General features: G+C 43.0%; 1 protein-coding gene across 5 annotated transcripts in view; it reads left to right on the forward strand.

Annotated features, from left to right (window-relative positions):
- The first annotated feature begins 11352 nt into the window (after window positions 1-11352).
- Window positions 11353-13183, forward strand: part of frmpd3 (FERM and PDZ domain containing 3) — a 53642-nt gene continuing 51811 nt past the window's right edge. For 2 of the 5 annotated variants that reach the window (XM_029847538.1, XM_029847539.1), the window contains exon 1: window positions 11353-11783. The gene's annotated coding sequence lies outside the window, so the exon portion shown is untranslated. The remainder of the gene's footprint in view (window positions 11784-13183) is intronic. The other 3 variants (XR_003890873.1, XM_029847543.1, XM_029847544.1) reach the window with 2 other exon arrangements.

The raw sequence follows: 13183 nt of genomic DNA on the forward strand, positions 1-13183 counted from the left end.
TTCAGGGCCCACCACAGTGTAGCCTCATGTTCAGAGACCAGTTTGTCGTCATCCATCCATTATTTGAATATTCAGTCTCTGCCTCATAAGCCCATTACTGTCAAAGGACCGATTTGTAATGCTGAGTCTCACATGCTCATTTTTCTCTTAGACTTCAAGACAGGTGAAGAAATGAGACTCGTCTTGAGCTGAAGAGTGAATAGGAGAAATGAAGAGTATTGAGGGAGACAAGCAGAAGACAGAAGATGACAGACGGACAAAGACGAGGGAAAACGAAAGGGTAAACGGGACTTGTAGTCTTGAACTGACAAGGGGAAAAATAGAGTTAGACAGAAGGTCAAGATCTACAAAGTTCTTTAGAAGAAAACAGATGGGTCAAATACAGCAGGATTAGCTATGAATGCTCACCTGATTCTAGTTTTGTTGTTTTTGCTGTCGTATTTTATGTAAGGGCAATTTTCATTCAGTGCATTTAATTCAGTTGCTTTTTTTGCGCTCATTATTTGCTTTTGCTATAGGAAAGCAACCTGTCTCCGTTGTAGCCACCTGGGGAAATCCACAAGAAAACTAATCTTTTAAATGGCCATGTTTCTGCACCCTCACCAGGAGTCATGATGGGATGCATATTACCCCTACAACAATGTCTCGTAAACACAAATATACTCCTTTATGCTGCGCACCGGGTCTCTCTGAAGGCTATCAGCAGCTCTCTGTGCAGTCACAGGTTTTTTATGTTACTGTGTCTCTCTGCACTGGTTGTTGAGGTGTTTCCTACCGTCATTTTCATCAGCGAGCCAGTTGAACCTGTGCATTTAATTGTGCTTCCATCCAGTCTAAAGAGAGCTGGTCTATACCAACACAGCAGTGCAGATGCACAACCCGAGGAGGAGGCAGGGAAATGTGTTCTCATGAGAAACGAGCTACAGCGTATTATCGCTGCTCTTCCTCCCCAGCTGTGGATGCTAAGTCACAACAAATTTGTTGTGACAATAAATTCATTTTCACAATTCACACAGCTGATAGAGTTGGTGTCAGGTTCTGTAAAGCCGTGCCGCACTGGGGAATGCATGCACGTCTCCCTGCACACTTCCCCAGCATATCAAAAGCTATTATCTGGGTTAGAAGGAAGGTCAAAAACATCAAATATGAAAGCTGCAGGGGAACGTGTCAGTGGGAAACTTTATTATGTCATTATAGCGACTGGCAGCTTTTTAGAGGTGAAGCTATTTTAAATGTTAAAGAGAAAATTGATTAAATAACCACTTAAAGGCTTAATTTGCCTTCTTAGTTTGCCTATAATTAAATTTGCTGGCTTTTATGAGCACGACACCACCACGCAATTTCTGTGACATGAGGCGTGTCCACTCATGCATGTGTGCACATTTGTGTGTGTGTGTATGTGTGTGTGTGTGTGTGTGTGTGTGTGTGGGGGGGGGGGGGGGTTATGATTAAAGTCTTGTCACAGCGATGATCCTCATTGCTTGGATCCTTTTTTTCTTTTCTGTTGTTTTTTTCTTTGGTGCTTTATCTCTGCTTTATTTATTCTGCCAAATTGTCTGATATTTTTTCTTGAAGTGAGACACAACAGGTAAGGAGGCCTGCTCGCTGTCTCTGTTCCATCTTCTCACTCCTGCACATTTCAAAACTCCCTCAGGAAATTCTGCTTTTGATTAACCAGCCAAGTTGCTGAGAACAACTTTCAGATCCCACCCAAAGGTAGAGCAGTGCAGACTCTTTATGCTGCTCAGCCTTTGAGGCTTTCTTCCTTCTTCTTATTTTTGTATAAACAGGATTTTTGCCCATTGAGCATCTAGGAAACTCACATTTGCCTGTATTTATATCTCAATGGCATATGGCTGGTCCCAGACTTGCCTGTAACAGCAAATAAAACATTTATTCTAATATACAGTATCGGGCAGAATTATGTCAATATGTCTCCAGCACTGCTGCGCAGAGGCAACACAGCGTGAAAACTAATAAATATCTTATCTCGTGGCAAATGTTGCTATTTGTTTCATTGCAACATGGATGACTTCAAGGGTAATCCATGATCTACACACAAAAACAGCAGCTGCAAAGATGGAGGCTCAGCAGGAGCAGTAACAGCATGTCACCACCCAGTAGAATCATCTCCAGATTGTGCTGCATTTCTTTAGCTGTCGATTCAGAGTGGGGCTGAATATCTGATCAGCAGGCAAACCTGCACTAACTACACTTGTGACAGAACAGACCATAATAGATCATCTTAATGCTGAGTATTACACACGATAAATCCAGTGCTGACACCTTAATATGTAGCAGTGTACAATAACTGGCACTAGCATGTACAGAAATACACTCTGATGAGGCTTTTGTAGATAATAAGAATAATAAGAAGCACATATATTATTTTTATTTCTGATTTCATAGTTTGGAAATTGTTTTTTATTGGCAGAGTATAATCATTCATGATTATGGTCACCTTCAACATTCACTGATATTTTTCTTTGAAACTGTGTGACTTCATAAATTCACCAAAGGACATGAATGGGATGTAGAGACTATATAGATAAGGTATATAGGAACAAAGTAGGTGCTACTCATGAACATTAACGTGTCATTTTTAAGTGGTTCATCGTTACTGCTATTGATAATGAGACAACCATTTGGCACACTGATCTGCATCAGTGTGCTCCCATCACAGAAGTATTAACCTGTGATGTTGACTCAAGTTATGCAAAGGAAATCTGCAGAAAGACCAAATATGTATATAACAATAAATAACATAAATGCAGTTCTCTGACTTTAAGTTAATGTCTTCATCACATAAAACCAGCACAGCGTTCAAAATTAAATCTTGCTCGGTGACGTAACATAAAACAGAAGTTTGTGTTATTTGCAGCACCAAGAACAGATTGACAAAGTCATGAACATATTTAGATCATGACATTAACACATTTAGATCGTGCTGTAGATTTGAACCCCATTGATGTCAAGAAAAGATATAAACAGCAATTAGAACATAAAAACATCCAGCGAAGATGGTGGAAACAGACATCAGACCAGTCTGCTTCAGCATTTAAAGCTAAAACAGATCAACAAAATAAGGCCGGAGAGATTTGGTGCAAATTGCTGGCACGAAAATCTTCCCGGCAGAAAGTGTTTGTCAAACTTGAGAGACGCTCTGTTAAATACAGGCGCTAGAAAAACATTGTTACAGACAAGCCACTCGTTTAACTGTCATTGTTTTTCTTCTGCTCCATTAACACAACTGAGCTGCCAACTCACGCCTCTGCAGGCTGTCAGCAGTGAGTACGCCGTATAATAAACAGGTTAAATAGTGCCCGGGATTAGAGCTCCCTCTCTTTGGATAAGGTGTATTATTTATCAGCAGCGCTGACCCTGCAAGTGCGTTGCCACTGCACATTTTTGGCATAATTTGGTGCATATTCAACACATTTGTTATTTACTATTATATATTTTATCTCATGAAATTCAAATGGTTCCAGTGGGTGGTAAGAAAATGAATCAGTCCGCAAGGATCGGATTAGCAAGCACTAATGAGATATTTAGTGTGAAAGAATGGTCAACGTGCTGAGTCAACTATGAGTCAGCGTGCAGGGTTTGGTCAAACAAACTGCTATAACAGAAAAGTGTTGTCTGATTCCCAGCTACATAGACCATCAACAAAGGTCAGTGTACATGTGATTGCTCTCGTGCCACTGTGTTGCTGCGAAGCATCAATCCAGAGAGATTCATGAAGGAACAAATGTGGAGTGACACTTCTGCCTTATTCATGTCGAGCTCTCAGTTATTGTCATTCCCTCCACGGTGTCATATACAATTGAGGGAGAGCAAAAAGTGTAAATGAAATAGTTTCATAAAAATATGAATCTTTCTTGCAGAATAACCCTGAGTTGTCTGATGAACCTTTTTTTTCTTCTTTATTTATATAATATGGATTTCTCTAGAAGTTTCCATGTTTGATGATACAAAGACAGAAAGTTTTGCCAAAGTAAAAGTTGTACACTTGGATTCTTATTCTTTTTCCCCGGACTCCTAAATGCAGCACTATTCATCACTGATTGAAGGACAGAAGCAAGGCCAGGTACTTTCTGTGATGGTGTTAGGAAAATACTGATGCTGCAGCTTTAATTCAGAAGCAGACTCCAGGGCAGGTTTTTCCTGCTCACTTCTAAACTTTTCCTTACTAACTAAGATTGATTTGATTTCTTTTTTTTTCACACCGCACCTATTTTTTCTGTCCCCGTGTTTCCAAATTATTCCAATGTGCCTCATAAACAAATGCAAATGGCCTATAAATACAGCATAAATTGATAAATATCAGATGGCTTCACATTTCTGGGACTAATCCAGAAATGTATGTATTAGAATCCACAGTAAATGGTTGAGGAATCCCACATTTATTTCAGTTTTTCCCTCCCACACTGACCTGGGAACAGCTAATTAACAGCTAAATTACCCCCCCACACACACACCGTTCTGCTCTGTTGGAGGAGAACTCCATTGTTGCACTTATAAGCCCACGATCAGCTGTGGACGAACGTACGGTCTGAAATCCGAGTGGATCCACAATGAGATGCTCTAAAAAAAGATGGCAGCCTCTCCAGGGAACAACACGCATGTAACACACAAAACGCTCGAGGCGCTGGGGCCGTCTCGTCAGCTAATGAGAGGAAACCTGGGAGCTCGCTGAATGTTACAAGGCAACACGGTAATTCGTGTGAGTGGTGGCGCCAGTTTGTCTCTATGTAAACATTATGAACAGTTTAGCTTATTAGTGCTCAGCACTTTTGACAATGTCATGAGTGTAATTTGCAGACATGATGGCAGCTGTGGCGTCCCGCTGCCACTGGTCACAGTCCACAGCACCAGGTGCCACCAAAGGACACATCCTAGAGCGAGTCACTCTTTTAACCACCAACTTCTTCCTTTGAATAGCACATCCCCCCCATCAGGCTGAAGTATTGCTGTGACAGGCTGTCACTCTCCTTTACTCGTAAATGACTGTTTTCAGTGACCTCAGACTTGTTTTGTCACTGCGGGTTCCAGTCTAGCCTTTGGGGAATTTTTCACAAGAGGATTCAATGACTCAAAGGTGGAAACAGATTAATAAAAGTCGCATGATGTCACTGTCGTGGTGTGAGGAACAAAAAGCGCCGCAATCTCAGCAGGGCAGCGAAGACGGAAGGTTCTTCTCTATTGAGAATTGAATGAAACATCCGAATAACATGCACATGAAGACATGAAATCCCTGCAGGTGGTATAGAAAGAAGACACGTGAGTCAAAGGCTTTGCAGAGCAACACTCATCTGTGAGTTTACATGAAGGAAAAATGGTTTCCCTCCTTGTAAACGTTTCTCTTTTTTCCCACTTGGCTTGATGAGACGGTAGAGACTGAGCAAAACATTAACATTTGACGTTATATTTGAAATATATCTATTTGGATTTTTTTTTTATCCACTTCTTCACTGTTGTTGTTGTGGATCAAAATATTTCAAGGCTAAACAAATGTTTTGTTTCAGTTGCTTTGAAATCTACTGTATCCGCCATCCGCTGCTTTTTGCAATCTAATTATATTTGCCGATCAAAGACACGCTGACCCTTTTCGTTTGACAGCCTATTGTACCTGTTTTTGTCTGCACACACTGCGGTTCAACCATTACGTCCGCTGCATTTGCCTTCCGCAACAGTGGGAGCAATTAAAATGACCTTGAGAAACTGTTAATAATGTAGGTGGAGATAACGCATAATTAAGCCCAGATCTTGAGATTGGTGAAGTTAAAAGGCACGAGGAATAATGGCTCACGTGAGACCGCTGAGGTCATTGGGCTCGGCTCCAACTTTTCATGTCGTTTGTGGGATCCTGTCGAACATTTTTAACTTGGTAAACTCTGTCTGATAAGATGCACGATTATATTGAGTCACATTGATGTGACAGGAACACTGAATTCGGATCTGCCAGAGTGGCAGTAGTAATCAGCGATAACCAGACCCCCTCGCAGGAGTGGGGCTGTGGGCTTGTTTTGTGTGGGTTCGGGAAAAGAACCATACAAATTAATCTGGGACCTGGTGTCCATGGAGCCCGAGGTTCTCTACTAACATGTCTGCTGTGTGTCCTCCTGTCAGCTGCGCTGCTCTTTGACTGTTAGGGGTCCAGAGGCTATTTATAGCCCTATTCCCATCACAGCCAGGTCCTGGATCTGCCCCAGCAAGGACCTAGAGGAGGAGATATTTTGCATTGTCTGTTAATGTGGACCGTATGAGCTGATTCGCTATGAGGACAGGGCCTGGAGCCATCTGCTTTTATCTCTACAATGCATCACAATTGGTCTATCCTAAAACAGAAACTATGGGCACACATACAATTGTTGTTTCTGAGCTACTGTGCAGGTAAGATCATGAACAGAGTGAATCTCCAAAGCTGTTCATCTGAGAACTCATGGTTCTTCAGCATTCCCTGGCTGTGGCGATCCACAGCAGCATATCCACACACGCACACACACACACACACACACACACACATACGTACACACACACACACACACACACACACACAGCTGCCCATGTACATGTCAGCCTGTGCTAATATTACAGCATAATACTTAATACCTTTATGATATGAGGTCAGTTCAGAAATGTTGAAACAGCAATATCTGTCTTTCCACAGTTTCATATGTGCCAGCTTCTCATCTTTTATTTTGGCTGGAGGCAGCACATTCACTGCCAAGGTTGCCGCCCAGAAACGTCTTGAACGCAGCAAAATACTGAGGAAATAAGGAAATACTGCAAGTGTCTTGGCAGAGCAGTACGACGCCATGCACATACCAAACAGCTGCAGATGCTGCACAGTCAGGAAACACAGGGAGGAAAAGCCCACAAAGGCCAAGAAGAGAATGTTGTCAAAAGGTTGTTAGGACAAATAACCCCTTTAGTTGCCATTATTAGTTATTTATACTGCTTTGCCTAATCAACTGTATGAGCTGGAGTGCCCTTCACATCCTATATTTTCTATATTCTGCCTGTATAGACTTAGACCCCCAAAAGCCTTTTTTGTGTGACCAGTGTGACCAGGCTGCTTATTCAAGGGATGTTGAGCATGATTCATGAGCAAACTTGGGTTGACCTCCATGCTGTAGATGTATGGTAGAAGTAGCATTCCTTAAAAGTGAAGGCAGTGCTCATATTGTCTCAAAAAGGATAAGAACCAACGACTGAAGACTCCCACAGTCTTCAGTCACAAAAGGCAGGTTTTGATGCTACTATTGCTTTCTCGGGATGAGACTTTGGGCTTCTGTAAAGCCCCTATAGAGAGCATCCCGACTGTAACAGATGCTTTAGGAAGAAAACTTGCATGTTAATGTATCATGTCACCTACTGTATCGGAGTAAAAGAGGAAACAGTGGCTGGTCGCCATTAACAGAAATACACGTTTTTTTTTGGTATGTTCCTCAAAATCAGGCGTTCATTTTAATCTTTATTAATCTAAAACCATCTTAATAATGGTTAAAAAAAAATCTGTGCTACATGAGTAATTCATCTTGACCTAGGTGGAGGTATTGCTTTTGATGGTTTTAGTCACCAGTAAATTGGCCTGATGATAAATATTATTAATAGTACAAAGAAGAATGTAAAAAGAAGAACAAGAAAGTGAACACATTTCTGTGAAATGTTTGTTCTAAAGTTTTGAACTACGAAATCTGTTTACAAAGCGGCAATGAAAAATCGGTAATGAGCTCATTTCGATGTAAATATTCAGAATTAAGATTCATGTGACTCACTTATATTCAGAGTTGCTTCACTTGAGAAATAAATAGAAGAAATGGAATATGAATGTGTCTCCAATCTGCACGGGGAGAAAGATATAGTGCAACAATGCGCAGACTTTTCATAAACATGTTGTCATCCCAACCGCCTGGTTACAGAGTCAATGTCTTTGTGGAGGACAGAAACCAAATATCTATGCAGAAAAGGTGGGAGGTTGGGGAGGGGGTGATAAAACACTCAATCCATCAACATCAAATCGCTGTTTTATGGACCGTTTGCAATGAAAATGTCAACTTCAGAGTAATTAATAATGAACTGGTTGGTTATTACAGATACTAACAGGACAGCTCCACAACACGCCCCTAGTGTAGAGAATAAAGGTTGAATTTATGCTGAAATGTTGGACATTTTTCCCCCCTTTTAACATTCCCTTTGGTTTCAGTTGAGTCTTTGTCTTCGCGGGAGCCGGTCAATATTACACGGCTGCTGGGCGTCCCATCAGTTCAGCGTGGGGTCAGCATGGTTATTAACATCCTCATATTTCCTTCTGTTTTCCTTGCTCAGCCACTCATAAAATATGATGGATGTACAGTGCTGCCATGTGTTCACGCCTGGCTTGAGAATATGATGAAGAGGATGGAGATTCACATGCAAGCTGCGGTGCAAGTCAGGAAAGGCTGGACCTCGCTCTGTATCCATGGCATCCAGGTATAACCCACCTCATAGTTGTGTGCTGACCTGCCAACACACCCCACGGACCTGCTTCGTTTCCTCTGGAATAAATGTATTTATAAGTATGATGCACGTCTATTCTCTCCTCTTTCTGTCCTCAACCCTGATTCCCAGCCGGCCATCAGCAGGAGGGTCCACTGGTCCTCCCCCCAAGTCCTGCTCAAGGTTTCTTCCTGTCAAAAGGGACTTTTTCCCTGCCGTTGTTGGTGCCTGGAGACAACTGTGATTGGAATAGATGCTATGTAAATAAAGATGAATTCGAATTTACTTCAGCTTTCCAGTCAAATTATAAAAGGTCTACAGTGTAATTTGGTTCAAAACAACAGGCGATTGCTATTATTTGTACTTTTTAAGAAGCAAAGTCACAGCATACTTCTGTATTCTACTCCTGCACCTGCAGTTCCTCACATTCCGCTGCACAAACTTGTTTCAGCTCACTGGAGAGCTACGCACTTGTCACACTTTATTATTTGTTTAATCAACTTTCCAAACTCGCCGGAGTTGCCTGTGTCCCATTTGTAAACTCATTTTATTCACAAAACAGAAGAATGTGCTGAGCGGGGATCTATTTGGCAGAGGTTGTTAAAGATAAACAAGATGAAATAGAACTCTATTATTTTATAATCATGTCGGCGTTCACTTCAGGACAGACATAGAGACTTTGGTTTATTGTTCACGGCTGTTCTTTTATCCTCACTTTCTGTCAAAAGAAGAGATTTGTGTAGCATCCGGCCTCAAAATAGGAATCAGAAAATAATTCATCAAAGAGCCTCTTGTTTTTGTTCAGCATGTGCAGCATTTGATGTCCGTGGCCACCAAGCGTATTAGAAACAACAGCAGTGACTTTAGTTTATTAATGCTTTGCAGAAAGAACTTGTTGACTTTAAATGGCATCTTTAATTTCATATAAATCAAGTTAATAAACACATTTGCTTCATTTATTTTAACTTTCTGCTTTGCTGCAACTTTAGGGCCTGAAATCTATATTTTCCAGCACTCGGTCCTTTAGGTGTTTTGGATCCATCCTCCTAAAAAGGGTTATTTGCACTTCAAGCTATACATCAAAGCTCGGTCCCAATGGAGGTTTTAGGTAATTTCTTAGAGATTCTTTGGACCATAATGCATTTAATCTCGTATACTAATACTCCTAATACTCTCCTAACGCTTCTGCACCTCTGCATCTGTGGAATAGTTTGCATGTGTGAATGCCAGACTATTTGTAATCCAGAGGACCACCACAAGTGTAGGAGAGAGAGGGAATTACCATCTGTTAGGCTTCTGCTAACATCCAGTGTGGCACTAACCATCTTCCTCATGCATAATTACCCTGACGTACACTCCAGGAGGGTGTTTTTTCCAATGAAGTTGCCTCAGTCACTCGACTCAAGCTCGATTCAGAAGCAGATTACAAAATTGGATTAACACACATCGCAGCCTCAGGAAACTCTCCCAGAAGCAGGAATGGATTCTGCTGCAGGATGAATCAAAAAGGCCCATTTTGAGTGAATTGGCACTTAATCATATGCATGACATCCTTTTCATGTTTAGAGCAATTTTCATATTTGTTAATATGCATCCACAGGATCAAGCAGAGTTTTTAAAATTAATTCTGGGCTGATATATGATTCAGAGGCGTTAGGTTTGTATGACCTGTCTGCACCTGCGCAGGATGCATTTGCCTTTATTGGTTCACCACTTGGCATTTCTATCATGTGGTCTTTTGTAACCATAAGCTACATCAAAGTGATCGAAGAACTCGTGTTGACAGGTAGCCTCTTGTATGATCTGCTCATTCAGTAGTTTCTTCACTAGGTGCCATTTCTCTGATTCTTAACTGTGTTGACTCCGATCATTAATTCAAGACACGTTTGTCCTTTCAGTCCTTGTATGAGCCTCTCTGCATGCTGACAGAGATCTTGTTTTTCTTCTCCTTTAATTTCATCAGAATCAGAGGTTGTGTGTAGGGTGGAAGGTTAGGAGGTAAACTAGAAGAATGTTGAGAAAAAAAAAGCGCCTGGAAAAAAAGACTCAGCTTTATGTCGTTCACAGTCAAAATTTCAAAAAGCATTCCCTTCTACAGATCTTCATCCTGTTTTACCCCTGTTCATACTCTGTTTGATTCCTTGGTGAAACACACAATTCCAGAATTCTGGTCTCTGGAATAGAACACTAGTGGCAGGGAATCAAAACTATTATCTTTCTAATTAAAAATGACAACATTCTTTCTTGTCCTGTCCTGTCCTGTCCTGTCCTGTCCTGTCCTGTCCTGTCCTGTCCTCTCCTCTCCTCTCCTCTCCTCTCCTCTCCTCTCCTCTCCTCTCCCCTCCCCATGAAAGTGTGATTTATTTTGTCCCTGAGCCTTCGGGGCTGTGGGCTCTCTGAGATGTTGATATACTGATAGCCTGAAGAGATTTTCTACTGCTGTTTGTTGTTCTCTCTCTTCTTCTCTCTCTTTCTCTCCCTGTATGTGTGCTCAATTGCAAAAAGCAATTTAAAGCCTCCATTAGCATAAGATACACTTGTAAGAACATGTGTGCACACACTGTATGCAGAATGTGCCTGTGCATCTCTCTCTCTCAGAGATGTGTAGATATAGAAATGACTCATTAATTAACCTTCTGCCAAGCTTCCGTGATGAACATGATATTGATAGATGGACCAGGAGGGGAAATAACAGTTCTCTCTCTAGCCTTCATCTCTCTTCGCCCACCACACCCCCCCTCTCTTTCTCTCTCTCTGTATTTTTCTCTTACTGCCTCAGCATCTTGGAGCCACCAGCAGCATTAACAGTGAGAGATGAGAGCGTTTCCACACGCGGCAAAGTGTGGAGGCAGAAAAATATAATTGCAGGAAAGGAAAAATAAAAAAAACACACACACACACACACACGCACGCACATGCACAGGAAGGAAACAGAAGGTAGATGAAGGCTCCAGCAGCAGGTCCACAGGCTGCAGTGAGACATGTAGGAGGAGGTGCTCTGCTCACTGTTCCATGTCCGACTCAGTCCTATAAGCACCTCCCCTCTCCCTGAATGCTCGCTCCCTGACTCTGCGGTTGCTGATGGGCTGGCTGGAATGACCACGGAGAGTGGGAGACACAGGGAAATGCACTAGACGCGGCTGCTCGCTGGGAGGACTCTCTGATCCTTGATCCCTCCTCTTCCACAGACGCCTCTGATCTGCTCCACAGATGCATACCCACAGAGGAGAGCATGGTTGTGCAGACAGAGGGTCTTTAAGAAGAAGAGTCACACAGACGAAGACAACCACAGAGACACGCAGGTAAGAGGCGCCACAGCTGGGGCTGCTTTTAGGTTTTCCATTTATTCCAGTCTCTGCAGATGTGAAGGAATTAGCTCCTCCTCACCTGGGCTTTGAATGTCTTCTCTGACTGTCATCTGAGTCTGATCATTTGGTGAAGGTCTTTGTCTTGCGTGCTGTGCCGGTGTGCTGCATGGTCATTGATTAGAAAGCAGACGACTGTGGATGAGCGCTGTGGCAGCGCGATAATGAAATACGTCTCCTGGAGGACACGGTCCGATATTCATCTATCGTCTGGGGAATGTCACTGGGAATGAAGAAGTACAGCAGGGAGGTGACAGGAGCATTAAAAAGGGATGAAGTGACTGGGAGGGAGACTGAAAGTGCGCTTGTAAAGATTTGAGTGCTTTTGCTATTTATTTATTTTTGTTTGGGACCATCTGACTGGACATGTTCTCAGGGCTTCATCCAAAATCACATTTCCATCCATCCCAAACATTTCAGTGGTTTTTCTCACCCTGATCCCGCTTGTTTGGTATTTCAGGACAGGAAGGGTAGGCAAGTGGGATGTAAGATCGAGATTTTGAGTTAATTGGCTGTATAATTACACTAAATGTATTAGGATCGGTGCGTTACAGACCTGTGGAAAGACAGGATATACACAAAATGAAATTTCTTTTTATTCGAGAATGAAAGGATTTTTATTGCGCTCCTGTTGCTACCTTGAGATTGTCCTCATCTGTCTCTGCAGAAAAGCAAAAAGGTCAGTTTACAATCGCTGCCAACAGATGCCCCCCCACCCCCCCCCCCCCCCCCCCCCCCCCACCCCCCCCCCCCCCCCCCCCCCCCCCCCCCCCCCCCCCCCCCCCCCCCCCCCCCCCCCCCCCCCCCCCCCCCCCCCCCCCCCCCCCCCCCCCCCCCCCCCCCCCCCCCCCCCCACACACACACACACACAACCCTATTACTAAGCCTTATTACATGACTCTGAAATGGTTATTGTGCTTTTCTCCTTCTGTGGATGTCAAAGACCCGGGCCGCAGCAGCACCAAAGTACATTTGAGAGATTGGTCCGTGGTGGATGTGCTTATTCAGAGGTGTCCGTGGCTGAGAGAGATGAGCTGTCTAATGCCATTGCATGCAGCATACATCACTGAATATGGGGCCACGGGCCGGAATCAACAGATGGAGGGCCATTACTTAGATCTCCAGGCTGCTCTGATCTGATCATGCACCTGTACAAGTTATGGAGACACAGGTCAGGTAGAGACAAGGCTCGTCTTGGCCACCAGAGCCTTCTCTCAACCACCAGGAATTATTCTAGAACTGTGCCTGACCAACAATTTCCTCTAGAGGTGTTCTGTCTCAAAGAAGTAAACCCCAAATTCTGAGCATATGTCATTAATGCTGATCTGGAGCGGCGA

This window comes from Takifugu rubripes, chromosome 14, assembly GCF_901000725.2.
Source record: "Takifugu rubripes chromosome 14, fTakRub1.2, whole genome shotgun sequence".
NCBI classification, from domain to species: Eukaryota; Metazoa; Chordata; class Actinopteri; order Tetraodontiformes; family Tetraodontidae; genus Takifugu; species Takifugu rubripes.